This window comes from Hibiscus syriacus, unplaced genomic scaffold, assembly GCF_006381635.1.
Source record: "Hibiscus syriacus cultivar Baekdansim isolate YM2019G1 unplaced genomic scaffold, ASM638163v2 tig00002317_pilon, whole genome shotgun sequence".
Taxonomy (NCBI): Eukaryota; Viridiplantae; Streptophyta; class Magnoliopsida; order Malvales; family Malvaceae; genus Hibiscus; species Hibiscus syriacus.
Window position 1 is genome coordinate 552,019 of NW_024061925.1, and position 22,567 is coordinate 574,585.

Genomic DNA, 22,567 nt, shown 5'->3' on the forward strand with positions numbered 1-22,567 from the left:
CACTTCTTTGCAGAAATTCCTTTTTTGAATGAAACCGATATTACTGATTGGTGAATATTATGTTCACATTTGCATGTTATTATAGTATTTCACTCGTATCTCCCCTGTAGTGTTCTTGTCTTCAGTTATTGTGTTATTTCCAAAGGATCTTTTCAATCGTTCCAAAGGCATAGGATCTAATGTTGGATTGAATTTTAACGACAAGTTTAAGTGGATGTTTTTGTTCTTTGGGCATGTGCTATAGGATTTGGTCAACTCGTGCTTAGTGAATTGAATTTTGCCCTTCAAAGAAAAGGCAAGCATGATTTGTTTCATGATACCTTACTACTTGCACTATCTTCGGACCGACTTGTTAATGGATGGTAATTTGATGTAATAGTCCATGAAAGAAAGCATTAGATAATGTTTCTGTTTATCAATTATTTTTTGCCTCTAATATTCGTTGTTTATGGCAATTCTGGTCAATGTGTGAAAAAAGAAATTTGGCTATTGCTGTATCTCAGAATGTGATTCCCTTTCAGAATATGTGAAGGCATAATGTCCATCACCAAAAAATCTATATTATAAGTGGCAGGTCCAATGGTTAGGGGTATATCAATCTTACCGATTACCTCCCTCTTTGTCCCGTCAAATGCTCATACCACATTCTGGCATGTTCGCATGTGGGAGTTATCCATTGGTAATCTTTTTAGAGTAACTAGTGACATCACATTCAAGGCAAACCCGTTGTCGATTAATACACTTGGCAAGGAATGCCCCTTGTAGTGAGTTGTAATGTGTAATGATTTAGCTTGGCCTCTTCCTCCGGATGGGATCTCATCATCGAAAAATGAGATAAGATTGCCAGACTGAATGTTGTTTACCAGTCTATCCAACTTGTTGATTGGTATGTCTTGAGGTATGAAGGCCTGATTCAAGACCTTCAGCAATGCATCCCGATGTACCTCCGAATTTAGTAGTAGTTTCAACATTGAAATACATGCTGACAAATTATGTAGTTGTTCCACAACACTATACTCGCTATGCTTCAGAAATTTCAGGAATTACAATGATTCCTCTTCCTTTATTGGCCCATTTATTGCCAACACGTCCGCTTTGAATGGTTCAAGTGGTTTTTGGGGTGATTTAGCCTATTGGGAGTAGTATTTCCCCACGGTATGCTCCACTTTATTGATATTCCTTCAAAGTTCTTACTTGACATTCGTATTTCCATGTCACTTTCTTGTTGTCCTTGTAGGGAAAAGGTCTCGGTGCCACTATCACCACCTTGGCTTACGTTTTATCTGCTATCATTACTTTATGGGTGATTACCAAAGGACAACCCATGTCGTGTCCACTTTCGGATGAATCTCCAGTCACACAAATATCAGTTTTCGGGGTGTCCTAAACTTCTCCATAGAATTTCAGCTCTTTAATATCCATCATGAGCTGGATCAAAGCTTTAAACTTCGAGCAATCTTGTACATCATGCCCTTCTTCATTGTGGTAACAACATTTTTTTTATCATCTTCACATTTTGATGTATTAGAATGTGGTGCAAGAAATCCTTCTTTCACCATCTGTCTCCATACCCAAGCCAAAGAAGACTTTATTTTAGAAATACTAGTTTTAACTTTCCTACCTTTCTCTTTAGTGACTGCATTAATCCCAATCTCTTGATGATTAGGCAAAGGTTTTTGTGAAACATTTGGTGCTTCTGAGTTGAAGTGGATCCAATTCTTGTTGTGCATTCTTTGCACAATCCTCTTGAATGCGAGGTAATTCTCAATAGTATGCTATAGAACACTCCATGATATTTGCAATGAGCATTCTCATCATACCACCAGGGGTATGGGGGCTTCATTGGTTCCACCGGGTATGGTGACACTACATGAGTGTCAAAGAGTTGTTGATACAATTCTTTGTAAGTCGTGAGAATAGGATCAAAATATTCCTTTTCTCTTTCTTTCCTAGGTTCTATTTGATTTTATCTAGAAGTAACTGATGGTACAACTGTAGTTGATTTTGAGTTGGAGATTGTAACACATTTATTGGCATTATAGGTTTTGATGTTGTTAATCTCTCCATCCCTCTTCTTAATAGGAGGTTTCTTGCTTGACTTCCCTCCTTCGATTTGGCCTTATTTTATGGCCGTTTCTATCATCTCCCCAACCCAACCATAACCAAGTCAGAAAAATTTCTAGATGTGATTGTAACCAGGTGCCCGAAGTAAGGAGTCTTCAGTGTTTGCATAAAGAGCTTCATGGTTTCCTTCTCATCTAAAGGTGGATGAACTTGCATAACTAAATCTCTCCATCTCTGTGTATATTGTCTGAAACTTTCGTTATGCTTCTTCTTCATACTTTGCAGCATAACTCGATCTGGTCTCATATCGTTTACATGTTTGTATTGTTCCAGGAATGACTTGGCTAAATCATTCCATGTCTTGATATGAGACCAGTTCAATTGGTTGTACCACCTGATGGCTGAACCACCTGATGGTTGAACCATACAGGCTCTTCTGGAAGCAGTGAATCAGGAGTTGGTCTTTTTCTACTTATCCTGTCATCTTTCAACAGAACATGGTAATATGGGCTGATGGGCAGCTGTTACCATCAAACTTCTCAAACTCAGGGACATTGAATTTTAGAGGAATAACTAAATCTGGGACTAAACTTAGTTCCAAGGCATCAACTCCATAGTAATCATAGTCCCCTTTTCTTTGTCTTGTCATTTTCATCAAAATCTGATATATGATAATCATCTAGGTTATTCTCAGGGTTGGATACAGAAGTCTGTACTTTTATAGTAGATGAAGCATTTGTTTTTGCAGGGGATGAGTCCCCTTAAAGTCCTGGTAAGATTCCAAGTGAGATAACTACCTGCGGGGTAGGTGGCATAGCTACCCCTTTAGATGACCCTGCGCCTGGCGTACTTGCTTGATATAAGCCAGATAACTTGACAACAATTTGATCAACCAAAGACTATTGGCTTATGGTGATCGATTCCAGAGTGCTTTGGTTATTCTGACTTATTTTCTCCTCCAGCTCATTTTGTAACCTTAGCATGTTCTCTTCGAGTTGAGCTATCTTTGCTTCCATTTTCTTCTTCTTTGAACGAGTGTTATGAGGATGAGGGGTGTTCAATGTTTGGGGTGGTATGTCCAATGTTTGTTCCTTTTTTATGAGACATTTTCTATTAGTTAATGTAAATGTAAATAAATGAAGAAAAAATAACAAATGCAAAGTATGAAAAAAAATGCATGATGCATGAGAGTTATAGGCATTGATCCAAAAACGTGTCTGTTATTATAAATAATCTTTATTGAGACAAAAGTGTTATTTCTTATGAGACGAAAACATCTTAAAGGTATATTCTGACTAAGTTTTCTAAACCCCGAATGACTTCTAACAGGTTGACAACTCTTCTTCCTTCATTTGTCACTGGTTGAATACCTTGTCGGACCACTCCATCTTCTCTTGCTAAATTGTGCAAGTGACGAGCTGCTTTTTGTACTTGTTCCAAGAAATCTCGAATGATTGCATCTCTAGCTTTCACCCTTTGCTGAGCCTGCTCCTAACGAAAACGCCATTGAAGTCCTCCATCAAAGGGAACTATCTGAAGCTCACTTGCTTGTTTTTTGAACCCGTCTACAATGGCCTCTAACTTAGCTATGGTTTTGACATCATGTTCTTGTTGTTTCTGAATAGACCTATCTAGATCAATTATCTTGATCCTTAAACGCTTGTTCTGGTGTTGACTTTCTAACAAGTGTCTTTGGGAAGTCTTTAACTGCTCTTTCAGTGTCTCTATTTCATCTTGCCCTTCGAACTTCCTTTTTAGGCTACTGGCTTCACCTTTTCAGTATTCAGAAGATCTTTTCAGATTAGAATTGTTCTGGACTTGCTCTTAATATTCTTTTCTCAAATCTTCTAGCTCAAAGTGGACTTTCTTATGCTCTTTTTCTAACTTGTCTGCCCGATCCTTCTGAGTAACGGCATCTAACTTCCACTGGAATCTTTCAGCCTCGAGTTCCCTTAGCCTTTGTTTCAGCTCTTTCTTTTCAGCTTCGAATTCTTTCTTTGCTATTTCTAGTTTGGAGGGAACGGGTTTAAGATGTTTTCCCATAGTTTGAGTGTCTTCATGATCTGGCACGGGAATGGTGTCATTTTTTTTTAACTTATGTCATTCCAAATAATTTGGAGTTAGTATGTTTTTAACAGCCACGACATCCATACAGAACATCTTCTTCCATGACTCAGCTACATCTTTGACCTTATTTTTATAGTTATCCTCATGGTATACAAATTCTGATCCAAATATTCCATGTGTAGTTGGGATAAACTGGCGTTCCCCATACCGCCGAAGTGCTAAAAGTGGAGAATATCCAACTTCTCCCCATAATCCAAGTAACGTTATGGTTTCCGAGTCTCCACATCGAAAAAGGATGTCACTATGGGTTAACCAAAGGGCTCTCCAAACAATGTCCCTATCTTGAAGGTATTGAATCAGCGGTAAGAGATCTCATTAGTCTTCCAGAAGTGACTATGGATCCAGACCTGAAGAAATTGTGTGCATCCTATAAATCTTCCTCCACCAGTCTTTCTGCAATGGTTGAGTGAACGAAAAGTTTCAGCTAATATTGTCGGTGCTAGGTTCACTCGCTTTGGGAGTTGTTCGAACAACTCCACCACAGCTGCCTCAACGTATCCCAAAGTCTTTGGGAAGATAACCAAACCATAAAGGCCCAGCGGTAAAAGGTCTATCGCCTTCTATTCATCGGGATGATTCTTCATTAGTTGCTTGATATGGGTCCAAGCAATTCATTCTCCGTTACCTTTGTTCTTAATCTGGTCAATTACCCATTTCTCATTTACCCCTACAACTTTTTCCAACCCATTCTTGAAAGGTTGACTTTTGATGTGCTTAGTGTAGAGTCGGTCCATTCTGATTCATTCACAATGCATCAAAGTAGTATACTATTCGATTGTAGGTACCATGTTTTCTTGGTTAAACGTGAAAAAGATGTACTCTGGATTCCAGAATTGTATTAAGGCTCGAATTAGGGGCTCATCTATCTTGACATAGAGTAGAAGTGTGATATCACCATACCGCTGGCAGAATCTCAGTTTCTGGTCGCTTTTCCAATTATCCCAAATGCTCCGCAGTTCTTGAACATCATTCTTCTTAAGGCTGACAGAAGCATAACCAACCATATCTAACACATAGTTTCCTTGCAAACTGTCTCTCTTTTCTTTCTGAGTCTTTTCTGACTATAGTCGGACCTTTGCATTTTTTTACCTCTTACATTACAACCCCTTTGTCTATTAATGCAGATTATTTGTGTGTAACGAACACTTTTTGTGGATCAATCACCTCTTTAAATGATGCAAATGATAAAAAAAGAACAAAAATAAAAGGGGAACCAATTAGTAAGAAAAAAATAATCAAAATAATAATGAAAGTAAAAAAATGATCCTACCATATGATATATAACCCACATACTTTAATTCATACCCATACATTATTTTTATCCCACATGTTAACTTAATCCTAACAGCATATTTTCCTAGTTCGCATGCTTTGAATAGTAAATAAATCAGGAAATAACTCAAGCATCCTAGGTTTTAAAATAGAGTTTTGGGGTAGACTCTGATTCCATGTAATCTCCCGATTTAGGTTCTAAAAAAAGGTACCCGAGTTCTCCTTACTGGTGCCCCTTTGGGCTTGCCAGACCCTCAGTCATAAGCCCACTACAAGCTTATGTGGACCAAGTTAAACTCGAGAGGACACATTCCCTTATGTATGTACGGAGAATAAATTCACACGAAGACATAAGTTATATGAATCCCAAAGGTTACTTGCTAGGCTTATACGTAGAATAAATTCCCACGAAGACGTCACTTTCACGTCCACTTATAAAAAGGTTTAGAGCTCGGGTATAGAGCCTGAGATAAACTTTGAAAAATATGAAATCATTGAAAAATGTCAGTACAACTATTTATTTGAAAATAATCAAAGATAAATAATAAGGATTGAATAAATAAATTAAAATTTAACTTACAATTTTCACTTAAGAAGACAACCGTAAATTAGTTTTAGCCTAACTCACTTACCTGTCCCCAGCAGAGTCGCCAAGCTGTCGTAATTATCTTTCGGGTGGGCCCATAATTAGACTTCGACTTAAATAAAACATGCAAGAGTCGCCACTGATCATTTATATTTTTAAAATAATTAGGTTGACAAGACACCTCAATTTATCATCTTACATGATCCGCGTTTTATCAAAAATATATCGGGTTTGGGGTCGGTTACAGTCAATGAATGATTAACACCCTTGTATTGTCCTTTCGGTACTAATTTAATTTCTCGGTTGTCTTAAGTGAGAAAATTAAAAGTTAAATTAAAAATTAAAATTCGATCCGAATTACTTACCTTTAATCGATTAAAAGTACCCCTAAACAAGGTCAAAAAGATAAATTGTAAAATAAAATATTGAGTAGGTCAGAAATAAGAATCAATAAAAGGTTAAATTTTAATGTTTTGAACGAAACAAAGAAAAAAGAAATACATAAATATATATACATTCTTAGAAATAAATGGAAATAAAATTAAAATAATAGAATGCCAAAAATAAATAGAACAAATTCATGTCAAATAAAGGAGAGATCACACATATTAAGAAAGCACTAAGTAATAAAGAAGATAATGTAAAGAAAAAATCAATTAGAGAAAAGATAATTTGAGAATTAATTAATTTATAGTAAAATAAAAATAAAAATAAAATAAAAACTAAAACGATTATCGTAAGACCAAAATCTCGTAAAGTGTAATAGCCTTTTAAATATGATTAAATGAAACACGAAATATATAAAAAAAGAACCAAATTAAAAAATGAAACAAAATGTAGGGAGAATTAAAAAAGAAACCATAGTTAAAATTAAATAATAAAATAAAATGGATTTTCAATAAAAGTCTAAGGACCGAAAATGTAATTTGACCCTACCCATGAGAAAACACGTGGATTCAGGGGCTCCAAAAATCATGAAATAAATTTCATTTTTCCTCTCTCCCTAAACATACCAAAATCATTTTCTTCTTTTCTCTGAAATGTTCTTCAACATATGAAGAACATTCAGCCAGAGTTCATGGAAAACCCAGATTTCGGCCATGCTCCGCCTCGCTGGCCGCTGTGGACTGGCGTCGATCACTGTTCATCGGCGATGAAATTGAGCGATTTTTACGCCTTTCGAAAACCCTCATCCTCCTCATTCCAAATCCCACCACTATTTTCGTTAAAAAACCTCGAGGAGAGCAAGATCTAATAAAGATCTTTCGCACTCAATTTCATCCGGTCATCGGTTTCTTCTGTCCATGATTTTTTTCGAGACAAAGAAAAACACACAAAAAGCCAAACAATGGAACATGCAAACACAAAACCAAATTGATAAAGATAAAAAATATTACCTCTTTATTGATTTTTCCTTTCGAAATTACAAGTCTTTTGCTTTCTCTTTCAATCTAACCTCTTTTTCTTTTGATTTCGTAGGGATTTATAGACTTAGGGGTCCCATTTTTTTGTTCGATTTGGAGTCTTAATTAGATTAAAATACTATATGCTTTTCGGTTTTTTTGCATGATTTTCACGAAATCCATGTTGTGCCGAGAAATCTGGAAATGTGTTGTTTGTTGCGGCTGGGATGAGGATTCTCCAAGATCCCTACGATGTTATCTTTTTTACCGCCAGATTGCAAGTTGATCCAACGGTCCAAAACGCGCGTCGCTAAAGGGAATAAGGCGAAAACCTTAGCACCACTAGAGCAGGCTTCCCGTGTGCTGGGCTTGGACTGTTGGGCCTAGTGGGGCTTGTTTTTAGGTTGGGTTGGATCTGCAAATAAAATAAAAGATGATAAATATATGTATTATTTATATTTATCATAAATAATATGTAATAATATATAATGTATATATATAATGATATAATATATATAAACACTACAATATAAATATGTTATATAATATACGGGAATATATAACGACATAATATATATACCCACTATATAATATAGTATAATATAGTATAGTATGCATATATTATATAATATAAACATAATATATATACTATACAATACAAATAATATATAGTCATTATACTATATAATATAAATAGACTAATATATAAATATAATAATATTATGCAAACAAGGTCGGACGAAAATGTGTGTCTACAATTACCATTGATTATGTACTTGATAATGAAAATTATTTTAGTTAGGTATAAAAAGGAACATTGAATGAAATTGGGATTGATTAATAATTCACATAAAATCATTCTCTCCCTAAAAAAACTCTAGAAACAAAATTGAATTATAAATTTGATAGAAACTAAAATGAATATTTACCATCGTATTAGCTTATACCATCACAATTTTTAGGGCTAAATGATAACTTTAACATTTTGGGGGAACATAAAATTTCACCGTTATTAATATATATTTTTTTCTAGTATTTAAGGGGGCTTATGAGCAATGTTACCAAAAAAAGTTATGCCTTAAACTAATGGGTTTTGGTTAATAAATCCCATTTAGTAAAATAATTATACATTTGTTGAAAATAAATTTTTTAAACATAATATCGCGTCAAGAAATATTCTAATTGCTATGAATGATTTTTTATCATATATTTATATAAGCCAAAGGTGAAACCTCGACCAAATGTTGTTTAATTATAATTAGTCAATTGCTGCATCATATTTTAAGTGGGGGAAGAAGAAGATGATATGTTGAATATGGGAAATTGACCTAGTAGGCTATGAAAATCAGTTACACTAAAATAACAAGGTCGAACAAGAAAGTAGACCAAGTTAGCATGGCATATTATTTTTTAAATTAATTTAATTGAAATATAAAATCTTGTTTTTAGGGGTAGAATATAAAATTATTTAGAGATATATTTTACTATGTTTTCATTATTATATAATTTATTTTCTTTATATAGATTTAGTTCATTGAATATTGAGGGAAATTTGTTTTTTTCTATAAGATTCAATTTCAAGCAGTTATGTTTACTATATATATATTGTCGATGTTTAAAAAAATTATAAATAGATAACTAAATTATATATAAAGTTTGATTTAATTTGTAATATTATACAAAATTTCTTGATTTTGTATAATCGTGCATATATATATATATATATATATATATATATATATATATATATATATTGAAGAGGTTGTTTAATTATAACTAGTCATAGTTTTTTTCAAGGGGTAGAACATTTATTTAAGTGGATGAGGAAGAAAAATACCGGAAAATTTTGAGGTTCTCAAGTTTTTATTTATTTATTAATTTAGGGTAAATACATAGCGGTATCTATATTAAGAAATAATATCAATTCTTTTATTATTAAAGACATTCGGTTCGTACGAAGCTCTCAAGTTGATATGTTGAATTACGGGCAATTGACTTGGTTAGATTATGGATTTTGACTATTAAAAAATAAAAAATTTAGAGTTGTGACTATGATTTTATATTAATTTTAAATATTTTAATTAGTTTAGTCGCTAAAACAAAAAAGTTTAAAAACTTAATAATAAAATTGAGAGATTTTAAATTTTCATCATCAAAAATAAGAGTAAGAAGAAAAAAACTGAGTGATGATTTGTCTTGTGGGTTCTTTGTTTACTTTAGAATGATTAAGCGTTGAATGATTTAAATGTTGAATGATTCAGAGGCTCTGTATGAATTAGCTTTGAATGTGACATGCAGTTTGATAATGGCTCTGAATCATTTAGAATGTACTTTGATGCTGAATCATTCAGCACTGTTTTACTGAATCAGTCAGCACTGTTTTGTTGAATCAGTCAGCACTGAATCATTTAGAGGTGAGAAACAAACACGTTGAATGCTGAACCGTTCAACATTCAGTGCCTCACCGTTAAAAACTATTATCAATTATTTATAAATTTAAATATTTTAATTCAAACAAATAAATATAGTTATTATCAGTCAGCACTGAATCATTCAGAGGTGAGAAACAAACACGTTGAATGCTGAACCGTTCAACATTCAGTGCCTCACCGTTAAAAACTACCGCAAGGGGGCCTTGAATGCAAGATTTTACTCTTCATTTTCCATTGGCACAATGATTGTTTTAATGATTGATTTGTATAGTACGAGTCTAACTTGCAGGTTTTGATGGGATCGAGATTCATGGAGCACATGGATATCTAATCGACCAGTTCTTAAAAGATGGGATCAATGATCGAATAGATGAGTATGGTGGATCATTGTCCAACCGGTGTAGATTCTTAATGCAAATAGTTCGAGCTGTAGCTGAACCGATCGGAGCAGATCTAGTAGCTATCCGAATTTCACCTGCAATCGATCACCTAGACGCCATCAATTCAAATCCGCTCAAACTAGGCTTGGCAGTAATCGAGAAGCTCAACGAACTTCAGCTACAGTTCGAGTAGAAACTCGTTTACCTTCACGTGACTCAGCCTCGATACCATGCATACGGGCAAACCGAACAAGGCAAACTTATTTAACTAGGACTCTGAAGAGGAGTTACGATGGGACTTTTATGTGCAGCGGTGGATTCACAAGGGAGCTCGGGATGCAGGCAGTGGCCGAGGGAGATGCCGACCTGGTATCGTATGGCTGAATTTTTAACTCGAATCCGGACCTGGTTTCGAGGTTGAAGGTTAATGCGCCGTTGAATAGGTACATCAGGAAGACGTTTTATGCTCAGGATCCTGTCGTCGGATACACAGACTACCCCTTCCTGGTGGTACATACTCGCCTTTGAAGTGCAGTGGCTTTGTTGTTTTCACATCTTATATTTGGCATTTAAGTTGTGGAACCTATGCTTCATTGTTTCTTCATACATAAATAAATAAATTTCGGACATGAAACATTGAGATGTATAATATTTTAAACATGATTATAAATATAACAAATAAAATATACCAACAATTAGTTGGTCTAGTGGGATGAGACACTAGGTCTTTTCAGCAAGGTTAGGGGTTCGAATCCTGATGTTTGTGAATGGAGTAACTGGGTTGAGAGAGTTGTCCTCGCCTCTGTAGTATTCGATCTGGATTAGTATATCAATAGATCGAATATCAATAATTAATTAAAAAAAATACATAATACATAATAAATTGTTTGGACCAAATCCAATTTAATTACGACATTAATATGCAAATCCTTACAGCTAAGAAGACCCCACCCTACCCTTTATCCTCGTTCATTTCTTCAAAATTTTCCAACTAAATCTGATTTTTTGCTAAAAAATTAACTAAATTATAATTAACAATTATATATCATCTCATTAATTAATTAATTAATTAAATTACAGCAGGAGGACCTTGTCTGCTCTGGCTTCTGGCTATGCTCTGTTCTGTTCTGTTCTGTTCTGTTCTTTAACTGATCTTTAAGAGGCGGAGTCTCACTCTCTTTGCCAGTCTTTCATTTTATCTTCATTCTTCCTTTCTTCTATTATATATTATGTATTTATTTTATCGTTTTAATTACCAAAAACCTTTATTTTCTCTCCATTTTTTTATATATTATAAAACCATATTCGGATTTCTTGTTTTCTTTGTCCTCTGTTTCCTCCATTTTTGCTATAAGCATAGAGGTTTTAAGTTTTTACCACAGCTAGAAACGTCAAAGTTCATCATTTCAATGAGTCTGTTAGGCATCTGTAGCAGGTTCGTACAATTTCAGTTACCCAAATCTCATTTTTCTCCAAGTTTCTTGATTCTGTGTTTTTTTTATTTGAATTATGGTAGTGGTCTCTGTTATCTTTTTTTATTTCTTTCTTTTAACTATCATCTTGTCTTTGTTCCGTGATGATAAATGATTTTCATAAATACTTAGCTGTATGAATTAAAACCGATGAGGGCTGCTGATCTTTTTTTTTCCCAATTATGCAGAAACCAGAAGACAGTTAGGCCTAAGAAGAATGCTCCGTCAGGAAGCAAGGTTTGAATGCTGCTTTTCTTGTTCTGTTTTTGGAGTTGCTTTGCAGTAATTTTCCATGAAAATGCATTTGCAGGGTGCTCAAGCTTCAAAGGCACATCGATGCTACCTTGGGTAGTGGTAACTTGAGAGAAGCGGTTAGACTACCGCCCGGTGAAGATATCAACGAATGGCTAGCTGTGAATAGTAAGAATCCGAATCAAAATCTTGTTTGCTACAGATTCATATAATCTGGAACTAATTCCCTCTTCATTTTCTTCTCTCAAGCAGCTGTTGATTTCTTCAATCAAGTGAACATCTTGTATGGTACACTAACTGAGTTCTGCACTGCAAATAGGGATGGTAACAGTGCGGTTTCGGGTCGTCTCCGTTTAAAAAATTCGTATCAGTCCCCTCTTAAAAAATCTCGGGGATTTAAACGGGGATCCCATCGGATAATCGAGAAAAACCGCGGGGAAACCGCACTACAGGATATTTCCGTTTAGCATAAATGGTTATTTAAACGGATAATTTTCACTACAGGATAATCACAGTGAAAATTACCCGTTTAAATAACCGTTTCCTTATATGGTTATTTTTCACCGCGGTAATCCCCGTTACCTTTTAAATTTCACACGATGACACGAGTTATTTAAAAAATAATGTCATTATCGGATCTAAACTTACTTGAAACGCCAAACACCACCAAATACATTCAACATATAAAAATAAAATAATTCAAATAGACAAATATAATGACAACGACTAATAATATAATGTTTTAACTTTCATAAACGAAATCATTCTTTCAAAGTTCCAACTTTCAAGTCACGTCAACGACACCACCACCGTCATCAGCAGTGGAGCAAGGAAGGTGAAGATCGGCGAAGCAAGACTTGAGAGCAACCGCAGGGAAAGTGACGAGTAGGTCAAGATGTGTTCTCCTAAATCTTAATCTCCTTTATATATTTTTTTAATTTAAATTAAATTTATTAATATTATATATATATATAATAATTATTTTTAATATTTATCGAGCCGGGTATTCGGGTAATCGGGGCGGGGATTACCAAACCCATCCCCGTTTAAAAAATTCAATTTTTCTCCGTCCCCATTCCCGTCTATCATCTCCGAATCCGACCCGTTTAATTCGATTTTCGATTTTTCCCGACGAATTCGATGTTTTTTACCATCCCTAACTTCAAACAACTGTCCAACTATGTCAGCAGGACCAAGGTATGATATTATGATGCACTTAAAATCACATTTTATAGTTTGCTTGAGGATTGAACTTAAATCACTCGTCGATGGTCGATGGTCGATGTTCGCACTCCGCAGATACGAGTATCGGTGGGCTGATGGGGTTACTATAAAGAAGCCTATAGAGGTATCAGCTCCTAAATATGTCGAGTATCTGATGAACTGGATTGAGGCTCAGTTGGATGATGAAGCAATTTTCCCTCAAAAACTGGGTTAGTAACTCGGTAAACTACCATGTTATCATGATATGAACTTAGAAACAGAAGCTTTTGTCATACAGGGACACCATTTCCGGCGAATTTTCGAGATGTCGTGAAGACGATATTCAAGAGATTGTTCAGAGTGTATGCACACATTTACCACACACATTTTCAGAAGACTGAGTTTGAAAGAAGAAGCTCATTTGAATACTTGCTTTAAGCATTTTCTTCTGTTCACTTGGGTAAGTTCTTGTTCTTCCAAAGTCCAATGTACTTATAATATTGATCATGGGGGACCTCCATATCTGAAACATTGTCATTTTATGCAGGAGTTTCGATTGATTGACAAAGGAGAACTTGCACCTCTGTCTGATCTTGTGGACTCTATTTTGCAGCTGTAGACCAATGGATTTCCTCCATATCTGATCTGTCTACTTTGTCTTCCATTAGTGTTATTTCATTAATCAGAAATAAAGATTAAATTAAATTGGTTTCATTTATGATTACTATTATTTAGATCATTTTTTTAGTTGCAAGCAGGAGAATTTAACACTAACTGGAATCGTAAATCTTTATTAGTAATTTAACATCCAGGTGTAATACAATTCAATCAGAATCCCCTCTTACAGCCATAATCTAAACCAAATGTTTTCTGATAAAATTATTAAAATTCTCTCTATCAGAGTGTAGTTTGGTGGATAGGAAAGGATATCATAATCAGACTCCACCTGATGAATGTATCTTTCATCTGTATCTCTTGAAAAGTGAATTGTATGAATCTCCATTGATGAATGATGAAGAATTAACGTGTTAGTTTATAATCAATCCAGGGATCTTCTGTCTCGACCAGGCATTTGTCAACCAATGAATTGAGTCATCCTTTTCAGTCAAGCCTTTTACTTCGTGGCATCAAGATAAAATTGCAGAAACTGTGTTTTAGCCTTCTATATTTCCTCTGTTCTTTGACCGATGCATCCTGGAAGTCGATTGTAACATCCTCAATACCGAGTTAATGATCAAATTGTAAAATTTCAGAATTTTGTGATTAAATTAGAAAAGTTGAATAATTCAATGACTTATTTAAAATAATATCCGAAGGGTTATTGGTAATTATTGAAAGAGTCAAAGGGCAAATAGGTCATTAAACAAATAAAATAATTAAATAATAATTAATAAATATTATAATACCCATGTGGAGCATGTTGAAAAACCATGTTCCCAATATTTCTTCTTCATCTTCTTTTTCTCCCAACCGTGAAGCAAACCAAGTTAAGGTTGGTTTGATTTTTTTGGGTTAATCTTTAAAATTTAATAGTGGGCTTTGATCTTTAGGTGATACTTAAGCTTAAGGAAAGTTTAAGTTGTCTTAAAATCAAAAGATTAAGAAGTTATGAAAAATTAAAAAAAAAATGTTTTTAAGTGAATTTTTGGAAAAGAGTTGATAAGTTGAATTTGAAACTAAATTTGACTTGTCATCAACTTAATTAAAAGATATGAAATGATAGAATTGGATTTAGAATATCTTGAAAATTTGATATGATTATTGATTTTCATATGAAAGATGGAATTTTAAGGTTAAAGATGTATTGAATGAGTAGAAATTAGTTTAAATATATGTACTTGAGTTAAGAATAGAAAGGGGAATGAAACATGAATAATTTTAATGAAAAGTTATGGAATTTTCGGATTAAAATTAGTTTATAACTGACAGATGCATCGATACATTATGAATGTGTATCGACACACTAAGACAAATTTTGAAGGTGCATCGATACATTAAGGAGTGCATCGATGCATAAGAATTTCGAAGCTATTTTGTGTACCGATGCACCCATAGTGCATCGATACACCCCTAAAGGAAAAATGAAATTTTGGTTCATTAAACTAGCTTAAGTTATTAACATCAAGTTATAAGGTTTAGGCTTCTGATAATTATCTCGGAAATTATGTTTATGTAGATATTGAGCCTAAACAAGTTTCAGAACAATCAAATAATTAGGATCGAATCAAAGCAAAACTAAGGTGAGTGCAATTTAAATTGTACTTATATTATTGAATAAACATTGACTTGCGATGAGCAAGTGACGAAGTTACTATGATAAGAAGTAACCTTTAAAATGTTATGTGATTCTTATGTTTGCATTAGTATATGGAAATAAGTGTATGCTATTATAAGTTACATGATCTACATGCTTACATGAATATGCAATATGTGATCTATGATGTATATATGAACATATGTGAACAAGATACGACATGTATGTTTACATGAACACATGAGAAATAATATAAGTTATATGATACGATTTATATGATTACATGCACATGTGATATGTGTTATATGATACGGATCTATGTGACTACATGAGAAAGAATATATGTCTATGAGAAGACATAAGAATAAGATATAAGCTATGTGACATGTGAATATGAATCATATGAAAATGTTCTACGTGTAAGTAAACTATGTGTCGATATGAATATGTGATAAATATGAAAAATAATGCCATGTTATGTGTCATAAGATCTAGACGTATAGTTGACATGCCAAGAGTTGAGGGTCTACGCAGTCATTCGGGACAATTCTACATGATCCTACGGGATATATATGTATTCTTTAGAACATGTATGAGGTCTTTTGAGACACCTACTTGATCATTGGTATATGTATATGATTCTTGAGGAATTTATATGTGGTCCTTAGAGACAAATCTTATATGGCACTACGGTGCATTTCTACGTGGCACTTCGGTGCAATTTATACGAGCTGTGGTGACAACATTTGTGTACAACCTCAATGTACTCATATACCTTAAGTTATCAGTAATATACATGGGCTAATAAAGAGACAATAACAAATACAATACATATAATGTATATGTTTTGGTGATATGAAATATGTTACATGAATTATATGATGTTATGTGTGTTATATGATATACAAGAATGATAAGTACAAAATCATATGATAAATAGAGATTATGATAATGATGATATATATATATATATGCATTTTATTATATGAAATATTCTACAGTTTTATTATATGTTTTATATGTCTCACTAAGTCGACTACTTAGCGTGTAATTGTTTCATGCGTAGATTTTGAGAAGAGGAAGATTGATAAAAATTATGCAAGACAGATCAATTCCTCCTTTCCAAATATCAGAAAAGAAATGTATAGTATGTTTTTTGTAATAAAGAAAGTGGTTGACATGTAAATAAAGGATTAAATCCAATATGTTCTAATCGGTTTTGAAAAGTCATATGATTGAGTTTTATAATATTTTAAACGTGTATATATAATTGATAAATTTTATATAGATGAAATGTTAGATTTTTATAAGTTTATACGTATTTTTACGAAAGTTATTGTAACAATGCATCGATACACAATTTATATTCGAAAATTTTCACTTTTCATGGTATTGTTCATAGTATTGTTCATGGTACTATTCATACCGTATAATACTGTTCATAAATATATTTTTGACTTAAATTTTTATAATGAAACATAATTTAATAGTATTTATTGTATTTTCTTAATATAAGTTCAAATGTTTTGATATTTTGTAAAAATATTATTTTAAAAAGTCAATGTGACATCTCAGACTCGTATCCGGGTCGGGTACGGGTTGGAGATGTTACATGGATTTGCATAGAAACTCTCCTCCAATTTCGGAAACTCCCCAGGCTCTCTAAGATAGGGAGCTCCGACCCGATTTTCATGAAGCTTTTCCACTTTGGAGCTGAATTCCTTCCAAGAAATATTTCCATCATCATAATCGTCCACAAGTTTCACAAAATTCATCCTGCACCAACAGAATGATGATGGTTCATAAATATTTTGCTCCGGAAATGGCAGCGATATAAGGTACTCATTCAAGAAAACAATGGCAGAAAATTACCTATCAGGGTTGATAGTCTTCTTGAAGTTCTCAAATCGCCTATGTCCTTGAACCGCCTTTTCCATATTTCCATCATACGTATAAACAAATAATCACTCTCGTGGGCGACAATATAGTCTAAACCAGCCAACATGTTCTGGTGATTCTTCAAAGATTTGAACTCCTCGTCTGTAGATAGGGAGGAATGGCAGCAGATATTAGGAAAATCTTCCTTGAGAGGCTCCATACTTCCATTTCCGTAAGCTTCACCAGCTAATTCGAGTGCTTGATGGAAAACCCAATGCTCTGAGCAAGAGAGAAGTCTCCCAAGGGGTTAGTGGACAACCACCAAGCAATCTTCTTTCTGTTCCGTTAATCTCTCTCCTTCTAATGACCAACTTCATAACGCATCCTACGTAGCTCATCATCTTCTTCGGCTAACAAGCTATGACTGCAGCCAGTGAATGCAAGCATATCATTTTCATATCTACAAAGTAAAAAAAAAAAAATAAGAGAGAAGAACATACATACATCAGACTTGACTACACAAACCTCATGTCAAACCAATCAAAAAGAGTATGAAGCAAAGGGGAAGTTGTATCGATATGCAAAATAAATAAATTTCTTTTACTTGCCTCAAATGGAGAGCAAGATAAGGGGCACCGTTCTCGCGCATTCCAGAAGCCAAAGTGTTTCCGACTTTTTCAGTTGGAGCCAAATATTTCAGTGCCCTCTAATTTACCTGGCACCTTAGCCTTTGTATGGAGCTTGGGATATCATTATTAGCAAGCTGAGAATCAGTGCGAGTAAAATAGATTATTTTATGCTTCTTCAACAATGGTCGGACTTCTGACTTGTAATAGCTAACCTAAACAAAAGAATGTAAGTTATTCTAATATCATAAGGAACTATAAATTACATATATGTATCTCAGAAGATACGGTTCAACTGAAGCAAAGCCACTTGAAAAGTCGTATGAAAAAGATAGTGCGTTTTGCAGTTTCTGCATAGACGTTTGGAAATGAAAAAGATAAGTTTATGCTAGCCTTAGACCAAGATATAGGTGTTTTGTTGAAAGGTTCAATTCCAGCATACTCGGGGGGGGGGGGGTGTATTGTCTCAACTATATGGACATCATCTTTCAGGGTCTCAATGAAATGCTGCCAGTCAAACAGATCTTTAAAGCCACTGCAAATATATCAAACAATCCATCAGCTAAGGGGCTACATGATACACGTACCACTAGAGTGCATGCTACCCAATAACAGATTTCAAGAATGTCAATGTAAGGAATTACCATAATCCATAAGTTAGCCATACATTAATAGCACGAGATGTAAGTTACTTAAGGGCGCAAGAAGAAACCCTTGTGTAAATGCAAGTTATCTTAAGCATTTTCAGCATTCAAAAGAATCAGATAAGGAACTGATGTACTTTTTGGTGCAAAACAGGCGATGTGAAACATTAGCACAGTACACAAAGAAACTAACCTTTCATCAACCCAGTACGAGGCATGATCGAGTGACGGAAGGACAAGTGTTGCTTTCATAACCTTAGCAACAGCAACCATATCACATATCTGTGTTCTAAAATTATTGATACATCAAACGATGGTACTAATAAAAGGTTAGGCTATAAGAAAACAATGAGAAACACACAACAAACAAATCCCAAATCTCATCTGATTCAAACCGACGTTGGCATTTAAGAGAACGTAGCCATTTGTCTTTGCATCTAGCTCTGCCAAGAAAACAGCATTCAGAAGCTTAGAACAAGCGAAAACATAGAAACTAATAGCAAGTTGGCAAAAAACAAAAACATCGATGGCTGTGAACATACAAAACATAAAATGTAAAGAAAAATAGTTAACAGAGATGTAAGACTCCCATACTTTTTTAATTCTTTGAGTGGTCAATGCACTGTGTGAAATTCGCACTATTTGATTGAGACCAAATACCTGAAAGCTGGGTTAGAAATGAAAAAAAAATATGAAAATTCTTTTGGATAATCAGAATAATCAACTCTTAAGTTACTTTTTAATCGACATGTTCAGCCTGAAGACAAACAGAAGCAAAGCAGTATATTTGAGACACAGATTTTAAACTCACAACAGTTATCTCTGATTTCAATGTCATTAGAGTTCGATCCAAATCACTTCCTCCTTTCTTGTACCGATAGTCATGATAGCCTTGATCCATTAGCCCTAGTCCACTGGTTGAGGAATCAGATAACCCCTAGTTACAACGATAGAGAGCACATTAGCAAGGAAAAACCATAAACAATTTCCCACAATTTTTCAGCATTGGAACATATCTTATGCTTTGTTTGAGATACATGTTTTTTATCCAATTACCGACATTTAGAAGAAACTTTTTATTGTATTCGATTGCAAATATAGCCATTAATCTATGAAAAGTACAAGATAATATTTGTAGGTGGTGCTCGAATATGAGACCTCAAATAATAACAATTAAAAAGCACAAATGTCACTTGGTTCGTGCGCAATAGAGATAATTAAACTAACCTAACAGTCTCCAAAAATAATAAACATTTGTCACGTTGATGAAATGCAGGTGAACTCATAATGATATACAGCTATGACAAAAGAAAGCTACATAAAATTCAGAAATACCTGATCTGATGTAGCAGTTTCGATGGCAGATCTACACCAACCAGTAGCACAAATCTTGAAAACACCCAAAAACAAACAAAACTCACAGAAAACCAAGAACACCCAATGCCCAAGCCTCTTCCTTTCTTTCAGCCCAAAATCCAAAACCATGGATCCAACACTATGTTTCTTCATCAACCCTTTTCTTTGGCTCAACCCATCGATCGAAACCGAACCCACAGCTCAAACCTCCGATCTGGGTGAGTTTAGCGGTAGATCAATCTCATGATGCACGCTTAAAGTATTGTTGGTACTACTTCCGTTGTTGTTGTTATTGATCCGCTTGAACGAGTGAGTTCGGCGAGTCTTGGACCCGATAAACGCGGGCTGTAATATCGCTGTGAAACGCCATCGGTGGTGGTGTTGTGGTGCGTGTGGTGACCCATATCAAGCTTTTACTTCTCCCTGCACACTTCATATTTACAGGTCTCAGTTTAGTAATAAAAAGCAATCAGGCGGATGTTTTTTTATTGAGGCTCCATTAATGAAGACAAAGCATGGAAAACCAAAGAGAAAGGGATGGAGATGGAGATTTCTTGGGGGGTGTCGTGATATATATATATATATATATATATTTTTTGGAGTGGTGAAAGTGAAGTCAGTGAGAATTTCTAAAGAGCGTGTGTTAGCGTGTTAGAATAGTACATAGGTGGGTGTTGGCCTCTGCATTTATACTCTTGTCTGCCTCAGTAGTTTATTTATGGAAAATTATATGGTTCGTTTTGACCATCTTTTCCATTTTACCCCAAAATTAAGGATTATATATATTTTCGTATATGAATTTGGTTTTAGTATTCAATTTGGTACTTGAAATATTTTTGGTCTAATCATATATCTAAATTTAATTTTTTGTATTTTAATTTAAAAACATAGTTCAAATGAATTATTTAAAATAAGAATTAGTTTGAACAAAATAGTCAAATTTAAGTATTAATTTAAACTAAAAAATCAAGGTTGACACCTAATTAGATAAAAAATAGGCATTAAGTTTAATTTTAAAAATCAAATTTATATATCAAATATTATAAATGTTTATTATATTGACTATCCTTTTAACTCAAATCGCTTAATTCATAATCATAAAATTTTAAAGTTTCTAAATTAATTAAAGAATTTAATATTTTATTAGCTTAATACAAAAATAAGTGTCTAAAGAATGTCTCAAAAAATGTTTTAGTGCCTAAATAATTTTTCGTTAAAAATTGTGTCTAATGTTTTATCCGTTACACTTTTAGTTGTCCACTAGTTAAAAAATTGTTAAGTGACACATGTCACATTTATATATTTTTTATTTTTTAAAAAATAAATTTTAAAAAAATTAGACTTGACACGTGTCAGTTAACGTTTTTTAATGGTAGGACCAAAAAGTGTAACGGATAAAACTTTAGACTTCTATTTTTAGCAAAAATTTCTTTAGACGCAAAAAAATTATTTTGAATATAATTTAAGTAATTATTTTTATGTTAAGTCTATTTTATTACATTAAAATAATCAGCTACTAGTTAATATTTTAATACTTGAGATAACTTATTTATTTTCCATAATAGTATTTAGTATATACTTTTTGAGATAAAATATGTAAATACCATAGGTTAAATTGCCAAAATAATGCATTTGGAATTATTTAATTTCCAAAATAATGTTCTTCCCATATTATTCCCCATCTAGGGTGAATTCTACAGTACCGAACCAAAGACTCCAAGCTTATCTGGCGTCTTCAGACCAACCAGGAAGATTCCAGGAGTGCACGACATCTTCAGGCAAAATAGGAAGATTCCAAACTTACCTAGCGTCTTCAGGCAAAATAGGAAGACTCCAAGCTTACATAGCGTCTTCAGGAAAAATAGGAAGACGCCAAGTTTACCTGGCATCTTTAGTCTAGGATGATAGGTTGCCTCCGACTGGGAAACATGTAAGTAATAATGGCACTATTAATTATTCATTAATGGTTGATGGTTGAACGGGAAATTATAATAAATACCCAAGATGTTATAAAATGGGGTGTTTGATTGATAATTAGGGAGTAAAGTAGTGGTGAGGAAAGGGGAAAAGAGGCAAAATCTGGAGAATAATTGAAAGAGTGATCGTTTGAGAAGAATATTAGAGAAAATTTTAAACGAAATTTTCTTCCAATCTTTAATCTGTAAGTATTATTCCAATAAAATTTTATTCGTATTTGAATAAAATATATCTATTTTGTCTCGTGTTATTTCATATTAAAATATTAATTTTAATATGTTGTTGCAGGTAAAAAAGTGAGTAAGAAATTCGAAAATGTTTTTTATAACATCAACTTGTTAGAAGAAACTTTCAAGTAAGTGTAAAAATATTTTATTTAAAGTATTTTATGATTTATTGTTAGTTACATATTGACTTAGTAAATATCAGTTTACAATTTATTGTTATGTAAATATTATTATTATAATTTTAACATTATTGATTTAGTATTTGTAGAAGAAATATTAAGATAATTAGATGAACATATTTAATTTAGTATTTGTAGTAGAAATGTTAAAAAAATAAAATTATAATGACGAAAAATATTTTTTATTATAATTACAAAAAATAATGGAATAATTAATTATCTATTAATAACCCGT

At 33.5% G+C, this 22,567-nt stretch overlaps 3 pseudogenes; 2 read left to right on the plus strand and 1 right to left on the minus strand.

The window, feature by feature from the left end:
• Positions 1-7,103: 7,103 nt before the first annotated feature.
• Positions 7,104-10,793, plus strand: LOC120144272 (annotated as a pseudogene).
• An 880-nt stretch (positions 10,794-11,673) lies between these two features.
• Positions 11,674-13,827, plus strand: LOC120144653 (annotated as a pseudogene).
• A 2,726-nt stretch (positions 13,828-16,553) lies between these two features.
• LOC120144281 lies at positions 16,554-20,483 on the minus strand (annotated as a pseudogene).
• Positions 20,484-22,567: the final 2,084 nt, after the last annotated feature.